This window comes from Gorilla gorilla, chromosome 4 (assembly GCF_029281585.2).
Source record: "Gorilla gorilla gorilla isolate KB3781 chromosome 4, NHGRI_mGorGor1-v2.1_pri, whole genome shotgun sequence".
In the NCBI taxonomy this organism is placed as follows: domain Eukaryota; kingdom Metazoa; phylum Chordata; class Mammalia; order Primates; family Hominidae; genus Gorilla; species Gorilla gorilla.
In genome coordinates, this window is record NC_073228.2 from 30,629,723 (window position 1) to 30,649,188 (window position 19,466).

Here is a 19,466-nt window from a genome sequence, read left to right on the forward strand (position 1 = left end):
CACCACACCTGGCTGCTATACACTCAGCTTTCTTATGGACAGAGATGTTTCAGAGCCTGGAAAATTGGGAAGAGAATGACCATTTGTTTTCTCACTTCACAAGAGCAGGAGGTCTGTCTCTAGAAAGGAGCTCAGTTAATGTTTGCATTACTGTGTTCAGAGGTTAAGGCAGGTGGGCTGACAGCGGGACCAAGAGGAATATCAAAAGCCAAAGCAGGAAGAAAACAAACAAAAGAAATTGGACCAGGCACGGTGGCTCACGCCTGTAATCCCAGCACTTTGGGAGGCCAAGGTGAGCAGATCACTTGAGGCCAAGAGTTTGAGACCAGCCTGGACAACATGGTGAAACGCCATCTCGACTAAAAATACAAAAGCTAGCTGGGCATGGTGGCGGGCACCTGCAATCCCAGCTACTCGAGAGGCTGAGGCAGGAGAATCATTTGAACCTGGGAGGCAGAGGTTGCAGTGAGCCGAGATTGAGCCACTGCACTCCAGCCTGGGTGGCAGAGTGAGACTCTCAGTCAATCACTCAATCAGTCAATCAATCAATCAATGTTATAGCAAGAAAGGTTAGGGTAAGATGTTGGGCCCAGTCCATAAGAGATGGTAAAGGCCAGAGGGATATGTAATATTTTAAGGGATAAAGTAACAGTACGCACGAGAAAAGAATCATGAGCTAGTGTCATAGTGGCGGATGGAAATAGGCCTGGACTTCAAGAAAGACTAACACGTGAGCTGTATGATTCCAGGCATGCGTCTCTGATTCCTCATCCATAAAAATGGAAAAACAATACAACCACATAGGACTGTTGTGAGGACTGCAGTAGATAAATGTAAAAGACCTGACACATAGTGAGTGTTCTGTATGTAATGGGTGTGTTCATGTATATGTTCTTAATGACAAATACGTATGCCTTTATACCACTTAAGGCATCATCATAAATTCTGACTATCATAATGATCCTGAGAGGTCATAGAGGTACTGTCCCCCATTTATGGTGGTGAAACTGGAAGCTCTGAGAAGTTAAGTGACATGTTCAAAGTCTCTGAGCAACAGATCTGGAACAAGGGTTTCTAATTCTTAGCTTGGAGCTCATTCTGTCAGCTCACACACTGTTTCCCTCAGCAACACCTGCAGCGGAGAACTGTTTTGTTTTGTTTTGTTTTGTTTTGAGACGGGGTCTCACTCTTTTGCCCAGACCAAAGTGCAGTGGTGCAATCACGGCTCACTGCAGCCACAACCTCCTGGGTTGAAGAGATCCTTCCACCTCAGCCTCCTGAGTAGCTGGGACTACAGGTGTGCACCACCATGCCCAGCTAATTTTTTGTCAAGATGGGGTTTCATCACGTTGCCCAGGCTGGTCTCAAACTCCTGTGCTCAAGTGATCCACCCACCTTTGCCTCCCAAAGTGCTGGGATTACAGGCATGAGCCACTGCGCCTGGCCAAGAACCACAATATGTGTAAACCACTTCTATCTTTCCTACCATTTTGAGAACTCCTGTCACCTTCAACCAATGACATTTAAAAATCCTTCCCACTCCCAACCAGCCCAAGTTGTTTGGAGTTTGGTGGTGATGACAATAAGTCACCTTGTTTATGGGATGGCACACAGGAGAAACAAAATTTGATAGTGGGTCTGTTCTCTCTTCGCATGCACACAGCTAGGAAGTTGAGGAGCGAAGATGGGAGATATCAGAAGTGTTCAGCAAAGAAGCACCTGATCATTTCTACCGTCCTGAGACTTCATAGAGAGGATACAATCAGTGGTCCTGCTTATCCTGCTAGGAGTCCCATCAGAGGCTCTGCCATACCCGCTGTCTCTTTCCCTTTCACCCCTCATAGCCTCTTTGCTGAGGACAGCAAAAGTGCTCCTGGAATCTCCCTGTCCCAGAGTGAGAGCAAGGCTGCAGGTGTGTTTCAACAGGCACTGGGGTGAAGAGGCCAAGCCCTTGGAAGGTGAGGTCATCTCTGGGCTCTTGGGAAACTGCACATCTTGTCCATGTTGACAGCACAGCTATCATTCATCTGACCAGCCCAGGGACACTCCATCAGATGAGCTGGCCCTTTGAGTCCCATTACAGGGGAAAGGGTCAGTTTCAAGCAGGGAGAAGAAGCTCACTTAGCGCAGGCTGTTTGCAAAGGACAAAATACACACTCTTGGCAACAGACATCTTTTGTTGAAGCAGCGCTCTGCTATTTACAAAGCCCTCTCACATTTGTTATTTCAGTTAACTCACACATATATCAAATATTTGTTAGTGTCCACTATGATATGAATCGAGCACTGTACAAGGTTCAGAGTGAGTTAAAAAAAAAAAAAAGAGGAGCTTATGTGACTTCACCAAACTATGGGAAGCAGCAATGATCACCATTGTATAGGTTTCCATCTTACTGAGTTTCAGAGACATGAGGCATCTGGTTGTAAGCGCAACAGTCTTCGCAGGCTATCTCCTGGGGATTCTTGCCTTTCAGGGCTGCCTCCTGCCCTGAATACTATTTTCTAAGAATGAGTTCAAGTCTTACCTGCTCAACTACTGAAGGTATAAAGACTACTCTTGCTCAAACTCTAACGGCATAAAAGGTGCTCTATCTTTCCAGGTGAAGTTGATGAAAGCTAAGCACTCACTCAAAAAATGTGTGCTTGCATACATAAAATTATGCGGGCAATTTTGGGGCATCTATGGATGCCTCTGAAACCCACCTGTGGACCCCAGGTTAATTAGATCATTCCTGTGGCCTTATTTCCGTACTGCCTTACACTGTTCACATGAACTGCCTTTCTAACTAGTTTAGAAGCTCCCGAGGGCATGAATTCCTCCATAATGAAAATAGGCACAGAACTTTGTACATCATGCTTGCTCAAAACAGGTTCATTTATTGACTAATTATGAAATTTGGCAGTCAGTTTGCAGTCAACACCCTTTGGGTGGGGTACCAGAGCCTGAATATCTAGGGTCAGAGTAGGCAGAAAGTGGAGTTAAAATTAAAAGAGAGGAAGGAAGAAGAAGATAAGTGAGCAGAAAACAATGTCACAGTTTTACTCTACCGCCTTCTGTGCACTTATTTTAGATTTGGAGATCATGGAAATTGGAAAAAACAAAACAATCTGTCTAGGACGGCAGAGAGAGCTGGTCTCATCCAGGTGAGTGTCCCGAATCCTGCTTCCCAGCTTGGCATCCTGTGTTATACTCTTTCCCCAGAGGAGAAATGGGTCAGGTTCTTGGGTTTCACAAACCCATTAAAGGCATGCTGTGACAGCTGGCAAGCTGGTAGCTCCTGGGGAGGCTGGGGGAACACGTGCTTTGCCTTTGTATACCATTGTTAAAGAGGCAAGGAAGCCTAGTGACTGCAGGTGGAGGGGGACAGGTAGGATGCTCCTCTAAGCTGATAGTGTCTAATCACACTCTAGCTATTTAAGAGACTGTGGCACAGCCTCCGCTTTGCATTAATGAGGTTCTGCCCAGGTTTGGATTTTGCTGAGAGCCTGTTGATCAGATTTCTAACCACCAGGGAGGCCAGATACCAAAAGCAAAACCTGCATTAAGCAGTGCTTTGCAAGATGTAAGCCCTCCTTGGTGAGAGGTTGTGATGATGACGTCTACAATAACTAAGAAATGATCCCAGGCATGATGAGGGGAACCAGTGTAGAGGGGAGCCTCCTTGGCAAGCTTACCAAACTGCTCACCAAACGGAGCTTAAGAGTGCTGCTGTGGGGAGCACCCCTTTCTCCACACTACAAGTTGGTTCCCATAAGCACAGGCTGAGGACATTAGCTCTTCTTGGTGCAATGGTCAATTTCATGTATCAACTTGACTGGGCTAAGGGATGCCCGGATAGCCAGCAAGGCTTATTTCTGGGTGTGTCTGGGGGGTGTTTCTGGAAGAGATTAGCATTCGAGTTGGTAGACTGAGGAAAGAAGATTGCCCTCACCGTTGTGGGCAGGCATCATTCAACTGAGGGCCTAAATATATTAAAAAGGTGGAGGAAAGGCAAATTTGTTCTCTCTGTCAGAGTTAGGACACTAATTCCTGCCCTTGGACACTGGTACTCCTGGTTCTCAGGCCTTTGAACTTGGACCAGGACTTACACCATCAGCTCCCCTGGTTATACACCACCAGCCTTCTTGGTTCTTCACCTTCAGACAGCAGACAGTGGGACTTCTTGACCTCCATTTCCAATTCCCAAAATAAATCTTCTTATATCTATGCATCTCTGTAGATATCTCTTTTATTAGTTGTTTCCTTAGAGAACACTGGCTCATATAATTAGCCATCAGATGTGTCCACAGATATATTATATATACCACAGCTATATTACATATTATACCTGTGGACACATCTGATGGCCAATTATATGAGCCAGCGTTCTCCCACAGTGAGATAGATATAGATATAGATCAGATATTGTATTATGTTATATATTATGTGTATCATATCGCATGGTCCTGAGCCAGGGAAAAGGAGTTCAACAGCAATTGGACTAAGAATTTCTTTGCAATCTAACACAGTTATTTTGACAAGGAGACCATTTTCATAACTGCAAAATATGCAATTGCATAATGCACACTTTAAAGCTTAGAACATAGATTACATCTGAGTCATAACTGGAATTCTCCCATTAACTTTTCTGGTTACTCTGGGCAAGTTGCTACTCCGTCTGGGTCTTTTTTTTTTTTTTAATTCTTTTTCTCTCTCAGCAGAATCATCCCTCTAGGTCTTAATTTCCCCATTTATGACACAGAAAATAAATAAATGATGCCCATTTAAGGGGTTCACATTGGCACTAATAGTTTCAATGTCGTTAACAACAGTATACTTCCAGAAAATGGTGTCTGATATTTGAGGTATCCTAGGGTAAAAGCTACCAATTTCATTTTCTACAAACCAGATAACAATCAGCAGTTATACCATAAGAGTCTTGTTTTTACCCAATTAAAGGCATATGTTAAGCAGAAGACCTGGGTTCAAATGCCAGCTCTTGTTACTTTCTCACTGCATGACGTTGGGAGAGTCATTTCCCCTCTTTGAACTTTGCTTTCCTTATCCACTGCAATGGGCAGAATGGTGTTCCACCCCACCACACCTCCCAAAAGATATGTCCAGCAGGAGCCTCAGAATGTGGCCTTATTTGGAAATGGGTCCTTGCAGATGTAATTAAGGATCTCAAGTTGAGATCATCCTGGATTTAGGGTGGGTCCTAAATCCAATGACTGGTGTCCTTAAAAAAGAGGGGATCAGAGACACGGAAGGAAGAAGCCCATGTGAAGACAAAGACAGATGTGAGTTATCCTGCCTAAGCCAAGTAATGCCAGGAGTGGTGAGAAGCCAGAAGAAGCAAGGAAGGACAGCATGGCCCTGCTCACACCCCGATTTCAGAATGCTGGCCTCCAGAAATACAAGAGAATACATCTGTTGTTTTAAGTCACCAGGTTTATGGTAATTCCTTAAAGCAGCCTAGGAAAATAATAAACCTATAAAACAGGGAAACAAATATTTGGCTTCCAGAGCTGTTGTGAGCATCAGATCAGACAGTATTATGAAAGACTGTATTAAACAAAAGTTGGTCGGGTATAGTGGCTCACACCTGTAATTCCAACACTTTGGGAGGCCAAGGCAGGTGGATCACCTGAGGTCAGTAGTTTGAGACCAGCCTGACCAATATGGTGAAACCCCATCTCTACTAAAAAATATAAAAATTATCCCAGCACTTTGGGAGGCCGAGGCGGGGGGATCACGAGGTCAGGAGATCGAGACCATCCTGGCTAACATGGTGAAACCCCGTCTCTACTAAAAATACAAAAAATTAGCCGAGCGTGGTGGCGGGCGCCTGTAGTCCCAGCTACTCGGGAGGCTGAGGCAGGAGAATGGCGTGAACCTGGGAGGCGGAGCTTGCAGTGAGCTGAGATTGCGCCACTGCACTCCAGCCTGGGCGACAGAGCCAGACTCCGTCTCAAAAAAAAAAAAAAAAAAAAATTATCCGGGTGTGGTGGCGTGCATCTGTAGTCCCAGCTACTTGGGAGGCTGACAGGAGATTTCTTGAACCCAGGAGGTGGAGGTTGCAGTGAGCCGAGGCTGCGCCACTGCACTCCAGTCAGTCTGGGCGACAGAGTGAGACTCTGTCTCAAAAAAAAAAAAAAAAGAAAAGAAAAGTTATGGGAGGCCACTGTTTTGAACTGAGCTACTGCACTAGGCCCCACACACCAGACCAAAATGAAATGGAATCACCCATGCTAAATGCCACATAATCAAACTGAAACTTTAAGGAAGCAGATAGATCCCAAAACAGACCAGCTATTCCTGAAAATGGGAGATTTCAGTCTAACTGAGTCAGGGTAGCCTTTAATCCTTTACAAAAAAAGAACCTGGCCAGGCGCAGTGGCTCATGCCTTTAATCCCAGCACTTCGGGAGGCCAAGGTGGGCGGATCACCTGAAGTCAGGAGTTTGAGACCAGCCTGGCCAACATGGCAAAACCCCGTTGCTATTAAAAACACAAAAATTAGCCGGGCATGGTGGTGCATGCCTGTAATTCCAGCTACTCAGGAGGCTGAAGCAGGAAAATCACTTGAATTTGGTGGGCAGAGGTTGCAGTAAGATCCGCGGCACCGCACTCCAGCCTGGGCAACAAAGAGAGAGTCCGTCTCAAAAAAAAAAAAAGAAAAAAAAAAAAAACCTTGAAGTAACCTGATGTTAACCAATGAGCTTTTTTTTTTCCTATTGTTTCCTTGATCTCACCTTATAAAACCCGCTACTCTACCACTGCCCAGTGGGAGCTCTCATTCTATTTTGTAGAGTGGAGGCTGCCCAGATTCATGAATCACAAATAAAAGCCAATTAGATCTATAATGAAGTTTGTTATAATTTTGTCTTTTGACAAGTGCTTTGTAAGCTACACTGGCCCATTCAAAATTAGAGGATTACTCCAGGGCTCTGTAAGCAGCTCTTCTTTGGGGCAGTGGGATTCTATGAAAGGCTAAGAGAGTGACTGAGGGAACACTGGGCCAGAGGCAAGCAGCCAGAGGAGCAATACTGGAGCCTGGGCAACGCCACCGGTAAGGCTGACTGGTTATGCGTCAATTACACAGCAAGGGCCTTTGGTGGGGAGTGAAAGCATATGGTGAGTATGTGCACCCCACTTTCTCTGAGGATGCCTGCAGGGGGCACAGGAGAGTAGGAGAAGCAACCTCTTAGCTCTGATCTCCCCACATCTGAGGGTGGGGATAGAACTTTTTAGCTCCCTAAATTCTTCGATAAACAAGCAGAATTATACTCAACACGCATAAGAACGGAATGAGACTGACTGTTTCGGGCAGGAATATTACTAGTATAAGCTATCTGAAGGGCAATTTGGCAATATGTATTAAGAATCAAGGCCAGACGCGGTGGCTCACACCTGTAATACCAGCACTTTGGGAGGCTGAGGCAGGCGGATCACCTGAGGCCGGAAGTTCAAAACCAGCCTGGCTAACATGGGAAAACTCTACTAAAAATACAAAAATTAGCTGGGCATGGTGGTGCATGCCTGTAATCCCAGCTACTTAGGAGGCTGAGGCAGGAGAATCAGTTGAACCCAGGAGGTGGAAGTTGCAGTCTGCCAAGATCGTGGCACTGCACTCCAGCCTGGGTGATGGAGGGAGACACTGTCTAAAAAAAAAAAAAAAAAAAAAAAAAAAAAATTAAAAACCTGCCCAACTACTGACCTAGGCAGGGATGCCACTTCCAGAAATCTAGCCAAAATAAATAACCTAGGAAGCAACAACCGTCATGCATAAATACGCTCATTGCCATTTTAACACAGCCCTACAATATGGTATTTGTTAAGAAAATTATACTTCATTCTTGCAGTAGAATGTTAGGTAGTCATAAACATGATGTTTATAATTAGAAATTCTTTAAGATATAATGTTAAATTAAAAAGACAAAAGTATACAGTTATTATTATTGAACAATGTAAAAGAAACATGGAAAAACATTCTAAATGATTCACAACAAAATGTTAACCACACTGTCTCTGGGTAGTCAGGCTATAGGGGACTCTTCTGTTACTTTATACTTTTCTATATGTTTCCTACAATTTTTTTTTTTTGAGATGGAGTCTCACTCTGTTGCCCAGGCTGGAGGGCAGTGGCATGCTCTCAGCTCACTGTAACCTCTGCACCCCGGGCTCAAGTGATTCTTGTGCCTTAGCATCCCAAGGAGCTGGGATTGCAGGCATGTGCCACCATGCCCAGCTAATTTTTGTATTTTTAGTAGAATGAGGTTTCAACATGTTGGCCAGGTGGGTCTGGAACTCTTGACCTCAAGTGATCCACCCGTCTCAGCCTCCCAAAGTTCTGGGATTATAGGCTTGAGCCACTGTGCCCAGCTGTTTCCTAATTTTTTTTTTTGTATTTTATATTTTTTATCATTATTTATTATTTTAAAAAAATTTTTGGCCGGGCATGGTGGCTCATGCCTGTAATCCCAGTACTTTGGGAGGCTGAGGTGGGTAGATAATGAGGTCAGGAGTTCAAGACCAGCCTGGCTAAGATGGTGAAACCCCATCTCTACTCAAAATACAAACATTAGCCGGGTGTGGTGACAGGCGCCTATAACCCCAGCTACTCAGGAGGCTGAGGCAGAGAACTGCTTGAACCCAGGAGGCAGAGGCTGCAGTGAGCCGAGATTGCGCCACTGCACTCCAGCCTGGGCGACAAAGCGAGACTCTGTCTCAAAAAAAAAAAAAAAAAAAAAAAATTTTTTTTTTAGAGAGAGGATCTCACTCTGTCGCCCAGGCTGGAGTGCAGTGGTGCAATCATAGCTTACTGCAGCCTTGAACTCTTGGGCTGAAGCAATCCTCCCTCCTCTCCCAAGTAGCTGAAACCATAGGCACCTGTTATTTTATTTATTTATTTATTTATTTATTTATTTATTTATTTATTTATTTATTTTTTGTAGATATGGAGTCTTGTTTGTTGCCCAGGCTGGATCTTAAACTGTTGGCTTCAAGTGATGCTCCTGCCTTGGCCTCCTGAAGTGCTGGGATTACAGGCATGAGCCACTGCACTTGGCCTACAGTTTCTGTAATCAGTTTTTTAAGAAAAAAAAAAAAAAAGAAAGAAAAAGTCGAGAGACAAAAAAATGCCTCCTGGGAGAAGCACTCATGCTGGGACCAGGTGGTGGGCCCATAAGAAGCATGGGAGGCGCCTGACCTTGCTGCGATGCCTCCTCTGTCAAGTCCTGTGCTCGGTCCTGACTCAGCCGGGGGCAGGTGAGCCTGCAGCTCCATGGCCCACCCATGTCTGACTCTTCTCCCAGTGGCCATGGCTGGCTGCATGCAATGTTGACTCATCCCTGTGTACACATGGCATATTTATTTTTAATTCATATTAGGAATGTGCACCAACTTGTGTGAAAAATGGCAGAAACGATTCCACCGCTGTACAAATTTCATACATCAGATCAGAAAGGGCTAGAAGAACAACTCTGGAAGGAGTTGATTTTAAAATCAAGTCCCTTTACCTGTCCTCTTTGTCTCCCCTGCCTACAACTAACCTCTGGATAAACAGGCCCGGCTTCCTAGGAGACACCTTTTCATGACTGTCAAGAAATGGCTGAGGCCCTCACACATCATGAGGTCATTGAGCAGGGCTGTGAGCCCAAGAGATCAGTCATCAGTGTAGGTCCCAGTAAGGAGAATCTTGACTGGCTCCACATTCAGAACAAACATGGAGGTGCTTCAGGGAACAAGAGAGCTTTCCAAGTCAGGCTGAAGCTGGCATTCCCAGACTGGACGCCAGAGACCCTTTACTCTTCTGTTTTAAACTTGGCACACTCATGATTTCTCCCCTTCCAAGGAGGAAGAGAAGAATCATTTTGTAGCTGGGCTGCAATGACAATGTTTCCTGGCCAGGTGCGGTGGCTCACGCCTGTAATCCCAGCACTTTGGGAGGCCGAGGCGTGTGGATCACCTGAGGTCAGGAGTTTGAGACCAGCCTGGCCAACACGGTGAAACCCCATCTCTACAAAAATACAAAAATCAGCTGGGCATGATGGCAGGCGCCTGTAGTCCCAGCTACTCGGGAGGCTGAGGCAGGAGACTCACTTGAACCCGGGAGGCGGAGGTTGCAGTGGGCCGAGATTGCGCCATTGTACTCCAGCCTGGGCCACAGAGTAAGACTCAGTCTCAAAAAAAAGAAAAGAAAAAGAAAATGTTTCCTGTAGGCTGCTCTGGCCTGCTTCTTCAGGTGGATAGAAAACATACACACAGAGCTGTGATAGGATTCCTATGGCAGGGCTCAGAATACACTGCAAGACAAACTATCCTCGGAAACCTAGCAATTCCTTCAATGGAAAAACAAGGAACTGAATCTCTCAAGACAGCAAGCATACAAACTGGGTTTTCTAGGACAGTCCTCATTCCAAATAATTAGTCTGTGGTCAGGTATCAGGAAAGGTAAGATAACTAACATTTGTCGGGTGTCCATTTTGCATCAGGCATAGCTACTTTATACACACTATTGCATGGAAATCATCCCAATCACTTTATGAGGTGGATGTTATTGTTCCAATTTTTACAGTTCAAGGAACTGTGGCAGAGAGAAGTAAAATTGTTGCTTAAGATGACAAGGTCAAGGGTACAGTCAGGATTAGGATCCTAGGTTCATTTGGCTCCAAAGCCTGTCATTTCTCTACTAAAACTACCATGCTGAATTTTCATTTTGAAAATATGGCTGGAGTGCCAGCGAGGGGGTTTTCAGCTCAGTCTTTCCATTCCAGAATTTTTAAGTGTTCTTGCAGTTGGGTGGTAGGGGGTGGAGGGAGCAACCCAACTAAATCCTGTGATTTCTGTGCTCCACAAATAAGTCAAACACGAGGTTCTCAACTGAGAACTTTGAAGTCTGAAACCTGGGGCCAAAAAGTCTTCTGTTTTTATTAGTCAAAGAAGATGTTTCAAAAACCAGATTTATCATGGCTGGATTTCAGATGTGAAACCCAATATACACACAGACACGAGTGGCTTGTCCTCTTGGATTATTTCTGACCTTTTACTCTCCTCTGAGGATCTGCGTTTCCTCAGAGTGCGAACTCTCTGCCTCCCCAGCTGGCGGAGGTGTCTGGAGGCCCAGCTTTGCAGGCCTGGGCCCCCTGCTGGCCTTGGGAATTTCAAAGAGCAGGGAGGGATGGGTGGGCACACTGGCTCCCATCTGGAGCCAGGGGCTATTTGTTCCTCTAAGGCCCTGGGACAGTAGCTGCGGGGAAAGGAAAGGAGGAGTCCACCTGCCCTGAAGGGGAGGGTCCCGGATGTGCCTGCTGGTACTGGAGTTGACCAGTTTGATGCGTGACCCATTTTTAGCTTTGTTATTTTGGTAGTCTCCTAACTATGTGGGCTTTAAAAATGGTGTTCCCAGCTTGGGCAATAAACATGTGTATTTGGAGTGTGTGGTCAACCTTCCACCTCTCTCAACCACCTAAACCCAAGAGCTCTCACTCCAAAGGACAAACCTGCACCAGATTTTCAGGTGCAGGGGCCTTGGGATGAAGATCTGGGCCTGGCCTCCCATTCTGACTGGGGGCAAGGTACATTACAGAATCCCGACTTCCCAGGTCCTTACACTGAAGCTGTTCAACAAAGACTTGGCCTGAGAAGAGCAGGCTAAGCAGCAGCACTGTTTTGGACAATGGAGGGGTCACTCGCTAGAGTGGCTGGGGATGGTTTCCATCAGGCCTTGAGGCTTCAGGTGGGCAGAGGACCTTGCACCTTGCACAAAGGGGTGATGGGCTGAGCCTGAGTGTGAAGGCCTGGATGTTCCCCACTCAAGGGCGGTGGAAGAGTCCACTGGAACAGGAAGTCTCTCATGAAAATCGCACATATTTTCACAGAATAAGTACATATTTTTCTCATAATTCTCTCTTTCCTTTTGGTTGTGGGATCACAGCAATTTTTACCACAGGCAGGACAGATGCTGTCAACTCCATTTCATAGATGAGGAAGCCAAGGCTCAGGGTGGTTCAATGACTTGCCTCAGTCACCTTAGTTTCTCACCGTCCAGGGTGGTTGTGTGACCTTCTGTGAAGGTCTCAGTGAACAAACTGGCATGCTGCAGAAGCATCATGGCTGCAGAGGTGGGTGTGGAAGTAGAACCAGCGGGGTGGCCTGGTGAGTGACCTTGCTACAGTCTGGCCAGTGCTCGCTCAGGGCCCTCGTCTCACAGGGACTTCTCTGACTTTCAGCCTCATGTCCTGGTCTTGCAGCCTAAGGGGGTGGAGGTAGAGCTCAGCCTGGTGTTACTAGAATTTATCACACAAAGTGTGTTCGGAGCCTGTTCCACACCTGAAACAGAGGGCTGCCTGGGAACTGTCATTTCCTGCCTTGACATGTCAGAGTATTTGTTCAGCCCTCGCCAGCCTTGGCTGGTCCGCCTGACTCAGCAGCCCAGGCGTGGAAACCAGGGAGAAAGGAGGGAAAAGTTGAGAAGCTGCAGGATCACACAGGGTGAGCAACGAGGCGTAGACGTCTTAACAATGATAATAATCCCTCACGCCGCACACTGCTCTACCCTTTACAAGGTGCTTTCACAGCCATTTGCTCCATTAATCCTCACAACACCCCTAGAGAGGAAGACAAGGCAACGATTACTATTCCCCGTTTCACGGTTGAGGAAATCAGGGCAGGGAAGTGAAGTGCGGGGCACAACTTAGACTGGAGAACCCCATTTTGCACTCAATACCTTTGCTGTTCAAAGTGTGCTCCACCCACCAGCAGCAGCAGCATCACCTGGAAGCCTGTGAGAAAGGCAGCTGCTCAGACCCCTCCCCAGACCGCCGGCGTCACCAGCTGCATTTTAATAAGACCCCCAGGGGATCTGTGTGCACGGAAGCTGCAGAATCACTGCCCACACCCTACTCCCCTCCCCCGGCCTGTCCCCAAAAGCATTTTTTGGCTGTTGGTCCCCTTAGAGTATATCTGGTTCTATCTCCTCTTTTAAACACAAGGAAATGAAGGCCCAGGGAGGGGAGGGGACAGGACATGGCCTGTGACAGAAGCAGGAGGAGACAGAATCTTGGTCTTGCACATCGGTCTTGGGCCTGTTACATCCGGCTTGTTTATCCAGCAGACATTCAACTGATGTCTCCCTTTCCTCTCCTCCCTCTCCCCACCCCATGAGGTCAATCCTCAAATTGCCTTCAGCTGCCAGTCCCTTGGCCTCTCCCTGCAGTCCCAGCCTTGTGTTAGGCATTAACATGAGTTCCAGCGACGGGGGTTAACACTCCATTAAAGCAAACAAGAGAAATTCATACCTCCCGCTAGCAGCCTAGGAGGCGAGCAGGAGTGTGGCGGCACCAGGCCTTCTCTGCACAGCTGCAGAGGGCAAGCAAGGCTTGGGTCCATCTCTGCCCTTTTCTCTTACAGGCCTTACTGCCTAGAGGAGAGGGGTGGGGAGTCCAGGCTTGCCTGCAGAGAAGGCTCCACTTAGGCCTTGTCAAAAGCCCACTCGTTAGTAAGTGTGAAAAAATGCCCAAATCACTGTGTTAATTTGGTTATGATTTCCCCTCAACTCACAGACTCATTGTGTGCCAAGTGTGGCGCCTACGGGTAAAGAGATTCCGAGGCTGTGGCTCGAGTGTGGGGTCAGCATCACCCCTCCTTCCCTCCACTTCTACTCCACCGAGGCCAACCAGGATGTTATTCATTTCCCTAGCTGAGAAGTAAGTTCAAAAAGGCCAGTAGAGCCTCCTCTCACCCGTTCCTTGTGGAAGAAATGCCAATTCCTCCCTTGAGGAGGAAGCAACATATTTTGTTTCTGCTATACTCAGGCAAGGAGCAGATTTATAGTCAGCCCAGGGTGTGTTTGTGTGTGCAAAGAAACCTATCTTTTTGTCTTTGGGCCTAAGGTACATACTGGATTAGAAGATTGGATTCATCCATGAGTAGGGAAAAAAGAAAAAAGCCAAAGCACCAAGGGGATCCCAGGAGGGGCCCAGAGACCTCTTGTTACTACGTCAGCTGGACATGGACCTGTCATCTAACTCTGAATTAGGGCTAACAGCTGAACGAAGGAATTAATTTCTCACTGTTTCATTTTAGTTTTAGAAATGCCTTTAGGGTTGAAAAACTACTAGAATAGTTTTCTTATATCCCTCAGATTGGGGAAAAAAAATAGGTAAAGAAGTAAAAGCAGTGTTTGTTGTAGAAATACCTAACAAACAGCTCAACGAGCTGGCAAAAAGTCAGTAGTCCTTTCCAGGCCTCCCTCTAAAGGGAAGAGGCCTAGAGATGAGCTGTATGTCCTCTGATGTAGGAGATGGCTCTCCAGTTCTGAATATCTGAAATGGGTGGTGGAGGATGAACCAGCCCATCTCCTTCCACCCCTGCCCTTGGAGCTACCCTCAAGCAGCAGTTGCTTGTGCCTTTTCACCTAGCTGCAGTCTCTTCTCTTCATTTAGCACCTCCTTACATCCTCCTGGTTAAGCCATTCTGAGATGGGGAAGGGGGAGAGATGAGGTGGTTATAAGGCCATTGAGCTCTGTTGGCAAAAAGAGCACTCAGTCGAGAGTGGGAAACTTGTGCTCGATCTAGCTCTAGTATGTCCTAACCACGTGACCTTGTGCAAAGCGCTTAACCTCCCGGAACTTCAGCTTTCTCCACTGTATAAGAGGAATAATACTGCTAGTTATTATTGCTAATTGTAAGTTTCAAAATCGTGCTAAGATTCAAATGTTAGGCTATATGACAGATCATTCAAGAATCGAACGTGGAATCTGAATGTCAAGTACTGATTATACTCCCAGAAGCCAGCTGGCCTTCAGTTGGTGCTTTCACCACTTTACACCAGGTACTTTGAGATGTAAGGATAATTCCCATGCTGTTTGGTTTCTTGAGGAAGGGAAAAAATAGTTCAGGATGCAGCTAAACTGGAAATGGGAAGTCACCAGCAATGCCTTTACAATAGCTTTAATATTGCACGAGATACTCAATTCCTGTCCTCCCGGATCAAACTGAGCTCACCCTGAAGTTATTTTGATGTCTCAAAGATATCTAAGGACAAAGAAAGTGCCCAGCACAGATCTTGCCACATAACAGGTGCCCAATAATTGTTTACTGAATGAATGTAAGAAAGAACAAGCCTTCGCTATATTTAGATCTGAAGTATGTAGGATGGGTCTGAAAGGGACCACCAGACAGCACCATCCTTCAATCTCTCATTCTAAAATAACTCCAAGTTGTGGCAAATGGCAGGATCTCCTTCTTTTTTAAGATTGAAGGCTGGGCATGGTGGCTCACACCTGCAATCCTAGCACTTTGGGAGGCTGAGGCAGGGGAAGCATCTGAGCTTCGGAGTTCAAGACCGGCATTAGCAACATAGGGAGGCCTCATCTCTACTAAAAATAGAAAAAAGTAGCCAGGTGTGGTGGCACATGCTTGTAGTCCCAGCTACTCAGGAGGCTGAGATGGGAGGATCACTTGAGCCGGGGAAGTTGAGGCTGCAGTGAGCCATGATTGTACCACTACACTGCCACCATGGTAACAGAGCAAGACTCTGTCTCAAAAAAAAAAAAAAAAAAAGACTGAATAATATTCCATTGTATACATACACCACAGTTTCTTTATCCATTCATCCACTGACAGATTGGTTCCATATCTTGGCTTTGTGAATAATGCTGCAGGAACATGGACACACAGGTATCTTTATGAAGTGATGATTTAAGTCCCTTTGGGCATACCTTAAATATATACAATAAAATTTATTTACTTATTTATTTATTTATTGAGACAGAGTCTCGCTCTGTCGCCCAGGCTGGAATGCAGTGGCACGATCTTGGCTCACTGCAATCTCCGCCTCCTGGGTTCAAGTGATTCTCCTGCCTTAGCCTCCTGAGTAGCTGGGATTACAGGTGTGTGCCACCATACCCAGTTAATTCTTGTATTTTTAGTAGAGACGGGGTTTCACCATGTTGGCCAGGCTGGTCTCAAACTCCTGACCTCAGAGTGGAGGGGATTACAGCACTCTGTAATGCCATGAGCCATGGCACCCAGCCAAAATTTATATATTTTTTAATGAAATAAAAGAACCCAAAAAAGGAGAGGTCCCTAAGTTCCTTAGAGGCACATTCCTGAGTTTTCTACTCAGTAGGTCCCTTCTCTCTGCAATATTTAAATGAGTATAATTTATGTTTCTATTTTTCCTAGAAAGACAATGTCCCAAAGCCAATTGTTCAGGAGAGATTATTGATCTTAACTATTCAGAAATGAATGACAATGTTTGAATTTCACAAATTTGCAATTTCACACAAAGGGCACTGGCCTTCTGAACTGCTTCTATGCTAATACCTTTGGTAGAGACGAAGGCCTTATGTACAAAATTACTCCTGAGAGCAGATGTATTAAACATGCTTCAAGAATTCCACTGCTGGGGACATGAAGCAGTGTTAGGTCTTAAATATATAAAAAAGTAGAGTTAGCTCTTTCCATGGCAATTGCCCAAAAATGTCTTCTTTGTCTACATATGGTACCTCTTCCACACTTCTTTAATAGTCAGCTTTGAAACATATGCTAGCTTTAAAAACATGTTGGATTACAGTCAGGTCCATTATTCCACAAAAGGGAGTAGGCAATCAGACTGTCTACACCAGGGGGCAGTGAGGGGCTCTGGTCTAAAAGCTTTCGGAGAAGCAGAGCTGGACCAATAATCTAAGTGCAGAATTTCCACTGGACCAATGATCTAAGTGCAGAATTTCCTACTCAGTTGTTCAGAAACTCTGTTCGGTCAGTGGGTTAGCATTTCCATCCCCACACATCTGAGGGATTCATGACATGGTTCCATCAGTAACAGTGGCTCATGATCATGGGGATTCTCAAGAACTTTAGGTTGGAGGGTGTTAGTGTGTAGGGTGGGAGAGTGGGGGTGTGATTTGTGCAGTTGGAAAGAACCTGTGGTCTGGAGTCATTCCCAGACTTCCCTCATGAGAAGAAGCACCTGGAATGCTTACTGAGCAAATGAATTCTCAGGCCCTTCTGGATATTCCAGCACAGTGATTCTAGGGTAGGACTGGATTCTTATCCAGGGATTTTGGGAACCACTGCTCCAAAGCACAGGTCCTCAAATCCAGCCTTAAGAATCTCTGCCCAAGAGGGCCAGGCACGGTGGCTCACGCCTGTAATCCCAGCACTTTGGGAGGCTGAGGTGGGTGGATCATGAGGTCAGGAGATCAAGACCATCCTGGCTAACACGGTGAAATCCCGTCTCTACCAAAAATACAAAAAGTTAGCCGTGTGTGGCGGTGGGCGCCTGTAGTCCCAGCTACTCGGGAAGCTGAGGCAGGAGAATGGCATTAACCTGGGAGGCGGAGCTTGCAGGGAGCCGATATCATGCCACTGCACTCCAGCCTCGGCGACAGAGTGAGACTCTGTTTCAAAAAAAAAAAAAAAAGAATCTCTGCCCAAGAGGTTGCAAAAAGCACGTGACTGTCCTCCCATGATCATGGCATCTTAGGTACAATGATGTGGTCCCTTGTGGGCAACCCAGATTCTATAAAGCAAGTTGACTTCATTGGGAAATTGCTGACTACTCCCATTCTTAGCTTCTTCAGTTTTCCTCTTCCCTCTCTGACCGCTCCCAAGTCTCTCCCAAGGCCTCGCTTTATTCTCTCTGCAACTCAAATTTTGGTGCCCTCAGTCCTCTTCTCTTCTTTCTCTGTAAACTATTCTTGGGTGAGTTCAGCTACTCTAACGCTTACAAATACCCAGTACTACCTATATGCTACTGACTTCCAAAACTGCACCTCTAACTCAGGTCTCTCCTGGGCTCCAAAACCATCTGCGTAAGACCAAGCACCCTCACTTGGATGTTCCACAGGTATCTCCAACTCAACATCTCCCAAACAAATTCATGACCTAACTTCTCCAGCCCTTGCGCTTCCTTCTCTATCCCTACTTAGGTGGGTGGCAACACCATCTTCTCATTGGCCCAAACATCGCCCGTCCATCCAGTTGACCAGTAAGTCCTGTGGATTTTACTTCCCAAGCCCTCTTGAATTTGTCTCCTACTTTCCTTAGCCACTGGGCTTAGGCTCTTACCAGTTCTCACTGGGATTATTCTAGCAATCTTTAAACTGGTCTTTCCGCCTATTAATGTGGCTTCCCTTCAATTCATTCTTCCTAGTGCCACCTGAGTGACCTTTTCTACAATGTGAATCTGAACATTTTACTCATCTGCCCTCAGGATTAAGCCCAATCTTCTTAGCACAACTGTCTATCATCTGGCCTCTAGCAGCTTTCCAGACTCTGAACGCTACACCCCACCTTGCGCCTTGCCCCTGTGTCTGTGCATCTGCTGCTCCCTCTGCCTGGAATGCCTTCCCTGGTGAAGTCCTCTTCATCTTTGAGGACTTAGGTCAGCCGGAAAAGTCTACCACCCCCCTTCTGGGTCTGACTTAGGTCTTCCTACCGGCCCCCACAACACCCTAGGCTTACCTTCACATAGCACCTAGAGTCACCAATTCCACAACAGACAAAACAGATGTCTATTGTGCACCAGTCGCTATGCTGGATGATGGGAAATTTGGTAGAGGAGACAGACAAAAGCAATAAAATATTTTATGGCCCTATTCTTCCCACTAGACTGTAAGTTCCTGATGGGCAGCATCTGGCTTTTCACTTTTTAGATCTCTGTCCCCAATGCACAGCACAGTGCCTCAGTTTCCAGCACCTAGCAGGAAGAAGGGAGGGAAGAAATCAAGGTTGTTTAACTTGGGGAAGACAATATGAAAGCTACAATTTCACTATTCAAATATCTGAAGACTGATTCTGGCCAGGCGCGGTGGCTCATGCCTATAATCCCAGCACTTTGGGAGGCTGAGGTGGGTGGATCACCTGAGGTCAGCATATCGAGACCAGCCTGGCCAACATGGTGTAACCCCGTCTCTACTAAAAATATAAAAATTAGCCGGGTGTGGTGGTGCATGCCTGTAATCCCAGCTACTCGGGAGGCTGAGGCGGGAGGCAGGAGAATCGCTTGAACCCTGGAGGTGGAGGTTGCGGTGAGCTGAGATTGCACCACTGCACTCCAGCCTGGGTGACAGAGCAAGACTCTGCCTTAAAAAAACATTTGTTAAAACAAAAATCCAATATTTAAAGAGTGATTTTACAGAAAAGGGAATCAATTTTTCTGTGTCCCCAAGGGGCAAAACAGGACACAGGGAGAGGTCAGTGATCTGGCATATTTTGGACCAACATGAGAAGAGGTGCCAAGTGACCAAGTGACATGACGAACTGCCTTCTGCAGATTTGAGACTTAGCCCAAGTGCAAGCTCCTCTGGGAAGCCTTCCTGGAGTCACCCTGGATGAGGAACCAGTCCCTCTACCACATTCCCACAGCACATGCTAACCCTCTAACACAGCGTAGATGAGACTGTGGTGAAGTGGCTTGCCTTCATGCCTTCTCCTACACTTGGCACTGATTGCTTTATCTTATTTTTAGATTTGCA

The 19,466-nt window shown here is 46.3% G+C and overlaps 1 protein-coding gene across 9 annotated transcripts in view; it reads right to left on the reverse strand.

The window, feature by feature from the left end:
* Positions 1-19,466, reverse strand: part of BCAS3 (BCAS3 microtubule associated cell migration factor) — a 709,394-nt gene that overhangs the window by 26,934 nt on the left and 662,994 nt on the right. The window lies entirely within an intron of this gene.